This window comes from Neomonachus schauinslandi, chromosome 5, assembly GCF_002201575.2.
Source record: "Neomonachus schauinslandi chromosome 5, ASM220157v2, whole genome shotgun sequence".
NCBI lineage: Eukaryota > Metazoa > Chordata > Mammalia > Carnivora > Phocidae > Neomonachus > Neomonachus schauinslandi.
Genome location: NC_058407.1, coordinates 7,682,375 through 7,688,901, shown reverse-complemented (window position 1 = coordinate 7,688,901; position 6,527 = coordinate 7,682,375). Strand labels below are relative to the sequence as shown.

At 56.2% G+C, this 6,527-nt stretch overlaps 1 long non-coding RNA gene across 1 annotated transcript; it reads left to right on the top strand.

Annotated features, from left to right (window-relative positions):
* Window positions 1-1,882: 1,882 nt before the first annotated feature.
* Window positions 1,883-6,527, top strand: LOC110578215. The gene is made up of 3 exons (XR_002480168.1): window positions 1,883-1,906; window positions 6,026-6,076; window positions 6,362-6,527. It is a non-coding gene; the product is annotated as an uncharacterized LOC110578215 (long non-coding RNA).

Genomic DNA, 6,527 nt, shown 5'->3' with positions numbered 1-6,527 from the left:
CAGGCTGGCTCCGTGGGTGGAGCATGTGATTCTTGATCTCAGGGTTGTGAGTTGAAGCCCCACTTTGGGTGTGGAGCCTACTTAAAGATTTTTTTTTTTAAATTTTAAGGCTATTTTACCAATAAACAGGCTCAGAAAAGCGAAGTGATATGCCCCAAATAACAGCAGCAGAGCTGAAATTCAAACCCAGAGTGGGTTTCAAATTTTCAAGTTCAAATTCCCTGACGGTAAAGGCAGGTGGACTGTTCTTGGCCCTGGGGTCAGGGCAGTGCCACATATTCTCTTCTAACCAGGTGCACCCTTGGGTCTTCCCACCTCCCCACAGCTTACAGAGGTCTTCCAGCCCAGCCTGCCGCTCATTCGAGCTCCCAGGATCTTGAGTACCTTCTGCATCCTCGGCCTGGGCTGCGTGCTTTGAGATATTATCTGACTTGAATTTCACTGGGGTGGAGGGGAGATGTTAACCCCATTGTACGATGGGGAAACCAAAGTTTAGAGAAGCTTCATTCAGCAAATATTTATTGTCTATTCTGTGTCAGCCGTGCCTCCTGCCCTCCCAATCTGCTAGGAAAGACAAACATTCTGCAGACAAAAATAGAGAATGATGGATTGTGCTAAGTCATGTGACTGAAAAGATGGGGGAACTGGGAGAGAGACAAGCGGAGGGGTCAGGGAAGACCTGTCTGCAGGCGGCATTTAAGCTGAGACCTAAAGAGTGAATGGATATGACTTGCCCTTAAGGCTCACACACAAGTTGGGCTCAGAGCCGAGTCCTCCAGGTGGCTTGTGACCTCCGTCCACATGCCTCAGTTCCCCAGGCAAACACGGCCTATCCCTCTGGCCAGAGAGGTGAGGCACCAGGAGAGCAGTTATGAGAGGACCCAGCGTGAGTGGAACCTTGACACAACACCCTCTTGTCACTGAGGTTGGGACTAGGACCCCAAGGAGCCAGGGAAAGCAGGGGTAACTTGAACAGAGCCTTTGGCCCTGTGGTCGAATCTTTAGGCAAAGGCTTTGTGTCGGCCCTACCCCACCCTCTAAGCCCCCCGGGGTCTCCAGCCAGCTGCTACATGGTTACTAGCCCTAGGCCCTGTTGATTGGTCAAGGAGTGAACATGTGACTAAACTGGGCCTATAAGGTCCTTCCCTGAAATTTGTCAACTTGAGGTCTGTTTCTCCGTGGAGGTGACCTGCTCTAACCCACTGCATTTTCTACTCTGCATACAGATGCTCCCACCCAAAGCAGAATTTTGTGCAGCCATGGGAACCTAGGGGATTCGGGCTCAAAATATGTCAAAGCTACAAGATCTTTGTCGAGGCTGTGGCAGGTAAGAACACAGGCTTTGGAGTTCATCCTGGGTTCAAACCTTGCCTCCATCACCAATTTAAGCTGTGATTTGGGCAAGTCTGGGCTTCTGGGGTTTTTTTTTATCTTAGAATGGGACACCAGCTTGCCAGGCTCCGGGGATGGGGTAGGTGCTCAGCACTTGGCTGATGCACTGAGGTCATGGTGTAGAAGGTGCTGCACAGAGATGGGCCCCCCACAGGCCTAGCAGCTGGATGGTGTGGGATGCAGCCAGGCTCAGACCAGCTGTGCAGCCTGAAGTGAGTTACTCCACCTCCCAGAGTGATTTCTCTCTCCGTACAAGGTGAACGTGTTACACTGGTCACGTGTGAGTGCCTAACGCAATGCCCCTCTCCCTCCTACATCTCTGGAGGACAAACTTCCAAAGCTGGATACGTGCCTCCTTCCTTGACTACCCAGCTCCCAGCCGGCCCTCACACACCTCCCCGAGGCTGTGCCAGGCCGGCCCAGCTAGCGGCTCCTGACGTCAGCTGCTAATCCGGGCAAGCTGCCAGCCAGAGATAGGGGTGAGCGGCAGAGGAAATCAGAAACAGGTTTGAAGGTGGGTGTCCCCGGTCCCCGGCCCCCGGCCAACCCTTCCTGTGCTCTCATCAGCAAACCCTCCCAACCCCACGAGCTGATGCCTGGACGTGGTAGAGCAGGGGCCTCTGGCTGTGAGCCACTGCTTCCCTGCAGTGACAGCTGGGGCCCTGCAGTGTGCTGTGCTCGGCCTCCCCCAGCTCCGAGGCTGCAGGTGTCTCCAAGCTGGGTGGGGGGCGTCCGCTCCGGCTTGGATTCCAGGCCGACTCTAGCTGGTCCCATGTGGGCTGCAGAGAAAGCAGAGGAAGGAGGAATCTCAGCCAGTTCTCTGAGCCCAAGCCGGGGGCACCATTCCTCACTGCTCTCCTGTCATGTCAGCCTCACGGCACCTATGATGTGTCCCATTTTACAGAGGAGGACACTGAGGCTCAGCAAACTCTTAGCTGACTTGCCCAAGATCTCACGGCTACTAAGTAGCAGAGCTGAGTTTCCAGCCCAGAACTAGTGGCTCCTAAGCCCAAGCTCTTCTGCCATGTCAGTCATCTCCTGGCCGAGGTGCTGGTGCTGCCTAGGCCCATCCACACGGGAAGTACACCCCCACCTTCCACCTAGCCAGCCAGAGCAGCCAGACCAAGGCCTGGTCTGACATCTTCCCGTGGACTCTCCAAACCACCATGACCAGCAGCAAGGAGGCCAGGCCCAGCTGCTGGCTTGGTCGAGGAAAAGGCTGATCATTGTCCCACACGGAGTGCCAGAACCTTCACGGTGACTCCCACTAGGAAAACGTGTTAACTGAGGTTCAGAGAGGGCACGTGACTTCCTCGAGGCCATACTGCTTCTTCTCCCCACACTCCTCCCAACCTCTTCCTTGGTCCCCATCCAACCCTGGACCAGTGTCTTTCCCCCTCCCTCATAGCATGTCCTCTCCTCCTGGGTGCCAGGGTCAGAGGCTTTGGACAACAAGGACCTTACAAGTTAGCACCTCTAGGCCCTCCTGGAATGAATGGGAGAGAGGCCCAGAGAGGGAAAGGAGCTATCCAAGGTCACACAGCAAAATGAGATTCAGACGTAGGGATCTTGCATCTCCATGTTTCCTATCTCCCTGAAATCACATCGAAGCTGGGTGGCCCTTCACTCAGGAAGGGTCCTACTCCTACCTGGACCATGAGCTGTTCACAAAAACCTGAGCTCACAAGGAAGCGCCCTCATCCTGGGCCTGTCTCTAACTTGCTGTGTGCCCTCTTGCAAACCACATCCCTCTCTGAGCGCCTTCTTCTTCATCAGTGCCATCACCTTCCTCACAGACTTCTAATTCTACCATTAGAAAAGCTGACTGGGGGGCAGAGAGAGAGAGGTAGGTAGAGGCAGGAGATGGGGCTGGAAGTCAGCAGGGCCAGGCCAGTCAGGGCTGAAGAGCATGGCTGTCCTGCTGGGGTCTGAGTCCAGAACTGCTTTGACCCAGGTCTGTGGCAGAACTGGGCCACACCCCCAATCCCGGTACTCTGAGAAGCTGCTAGACTGAGCTCAAATTACCTTGAAATCCTACCTAAGAGCCTTGCTGAGGCCCCAAGTACGAGCCTCAGGGGTGAGACCAGAGCAAGGGGAGGCACCCAAAGCCGGGACTGGAGTCCTGGGCCCAACCTACCGATGACTCACTGCAGCCCTCCTTGCTTTGGGCGTCAGTTTCCCCATCTGCCCAAGGACACTGGAAGTGTGGGTCTCAGTACTGATGTTCAGACTCCGTAACATCACCAGGCCTTTGTCCATGCTTGGGCAAGCCCAGCCTCCCTTCCCTCTCTTCTCTGCCTCACAAACTCCTAGTCATCCCTCCAGGCCCCAGTCAGCTGTCACCTCTGCCAGGAAGGCCTCACCAACACTCTTGGGGACAAGTTGCCCCTCTTGCATGATTCCACACCTTCTTCTGCAAGCGTCCAGCCAGGCCCAGTCCCGCCCTCACACCTGAGGTGAGGAGCCAATGAGTTACAACACACGAAATCCTTCGAATAACACCAGGCATGGAGCAGGCAGCCCTGGGTACCGTCTATACCCTGGCAACCTGCCCCGTGTGTCTCTGGCCCCATCCGCTCCCCGGGCTCCTGACGCTTACCTGGCACCTCACTGGGAGGTCTCTCAGGCGTTTCACCTTAACCTGCCCAGAGGCTCCTGGTCTCCCCCAAACCTGCTCCTCCTCAGTCTTCCCCTCACGGTAAAGGGCCCCACCATTCTTCAGGTGCTCAGACCAAAGCCTGAGTCCCTCTTTGATCTCCCAGCCCCATCTGATCTGCCCACAAATCCTCTCAGTTCTCGAATCCAGCAGCTCCTTATTACCCCCACGGCCACCCCTGGTGTCTGAGCCGCTGCTGTGTCCTGCCTGGATCGTGGAAGCATCCGCCCCCCTCTTCTCCCATTTCCTCTGTTCTCGCTCCGCCGCAGGCTGTCCTTCTCACGACACCCTTTCATCCACCCACAATAGCCCACGGCTCCCATCACACTCAGAAACAAGTCCAAACTCCTCCCCACAGCCTTTGACCTGCCCCCTCTCCAACCCCCCTTCAACACCCCTCCACCCCCCGCCCACCCCGCACCAGGCTCTAGCCACTTTGCCCTTGGGCTCCTCCTGGGTCACCCCCAACTCCTTCCCATCTCAGAGCTGGTGCACTTGCTGTCCTGTCTGCTGGAGTGCTGTCCCCCAGGTCTTCTTGGCCTGGTCTCATTCTCCGGGCCTGGCTTGCCCAGTCCTTGACACTCGGCTCACTAAATGGCTCACTAAATGGCTGCCAACAGGGCCGGGTGTTGGCCAGAGTGCTGTGTCATCACCAGGTGGCGCTGCAAACACGTCCCTGGGCCGTGACCTCCGGTACAGCCTCCAGATTTGTGCCGTCAGCAAAGCCCCCCCCCCCCCCCCCCCGCCTCCCTCCCGTGCCAGGCCGTGCTGTGGGACACCAGCTGACTGGGCCCCGGCCCTGCCTGTCTTCCAGCGGCTATGGGTGGACGTGGTCCAGGGGTATCCACAGAAGTGTGGGAGGGAGGGAGGCCTGGCTGCCTCCCATGGCCTGTACTTGAGGCTCTTTCTGGGGAGGAAGTGGATGTGTCGGCATGGGGGGGCGGAATGGGGGCTCAGCCAGAGCGAGCTATCTGGGATGAGGGGTTCTGGGTTTGTATCCCCCCTCCTCTAGTCCTCTGGCCGCTTCTGACAAGGCTGGTCCTATCTCTGAGCCTCGGCTTCCTCATCTGTCAGCAGGAGATAAAATGTGAGCAAGGACTGGCACCCTGTGTCAGGGAGTCGAGGTGGGCTGCTCTATCAGAATGAGGCAAAAGGGCCTTTTGGGGGGGGGCCTCCCCAGTGATGGGTGAGTGGGTGGTGTGTGCATCTGGGGAAGAGGAAGGCAGACAGGAAACTGGCCGCCCCGGGGGGCCTCAGCCTCCTGCTGCATCAACCAGAAAAGTCTCTAGGGCCTCCCTTGTCTTGAGCCCTGTGACCTGAAGCATGTGTGTCTGTGTGTGTGTGAGAGAGAGAGAGAGCGAGCGAGCGAGCACATGTGTGTGTTAGAGTCCCTGGATGTCTGTCTGAGTGAGTGTGAGTATGTCTGTGTGTGTCCACACCTAGGAGCCCATGGGTGAGGATGAGCAGCCTCTCACCTTGGCAGAGGAAGATCAGAAATTCCAGGAACCAGGGGCTTTCATCTCCCTGCCAAGCGGGGCCCTCAGAGCCTGGAGCACCTGCTCAGTCAGTACCAGGGATGGTGCCCTAAGTGGGCACCAGGTCACCCCACTTCTGTCCCAACCCCCAAGCACCTGGTAGCTGGATCTTCTCTCTCCATCTCTCCCCAAGAGCACCTGCCCTGCCTGATTTGACTTCATTTGCATTCAGACCCCCCCAGGCCCTCCTTCCCTCAGGTCACAGTGTCATTCTCATGCCTGTCAGCCCTGTCAAGGAGGCTGCGGACTTCCTGTGGGTGAGGGGCCAAGGGTTATGTTGGAGGGGCCCTGTCCCTGGCCTACCCACTTCTTCATGCAGAGAGTCAGCCTGGCTCTTTCCCTTCTTAAGAGATAGGATTATTAAGCACTCACTCTGTGCAGATAATTTATATACCTGTTCATTACATCTTCACTTTAAGGTACTTTTATGCCCGTTTTACAGAGGAGAAAATTGAAGCTCAGAGAAATGAAGTGACTTGGCTCAGATCCCACAGTAAGTGGGGCTGGAAGTCAGCTCTGGTGGGCTTTCTGCAGACACACTGGGGTGTGGGTGTGGGAAGGGGGGGACCCAGGCTCTCTTTCTTGGCTCCCTACCCTCCTGGTGACAAGCCATCTGCCTTGCCACGTGGCTCTTGGTCTTTTCACTCAAGGGACCCCCTGGGGAGATGAGGGTGGTGGTAGTAATGGCAGAAGACAAAGGGGCTGCTGAGGTTTTGGCCTCTCTCCACACGCTCACCCCAGTCCAGTCAGAGGTTTTCTCTGCAATTCTTTTTCCCAGACCAGTTGAGCTAGCTATCCCCCAACTCCTGATGGCCCTGCCCAGACACTGTCTGAAGAGACCAACCTTCCAGGTCCAGCTTCAAGGTGAAGATTCAGTGACTGTTTGCTTAGGATTAATAATAATAAAATAATAATAATAATAATAAAATCTGCCATCAGTTGAA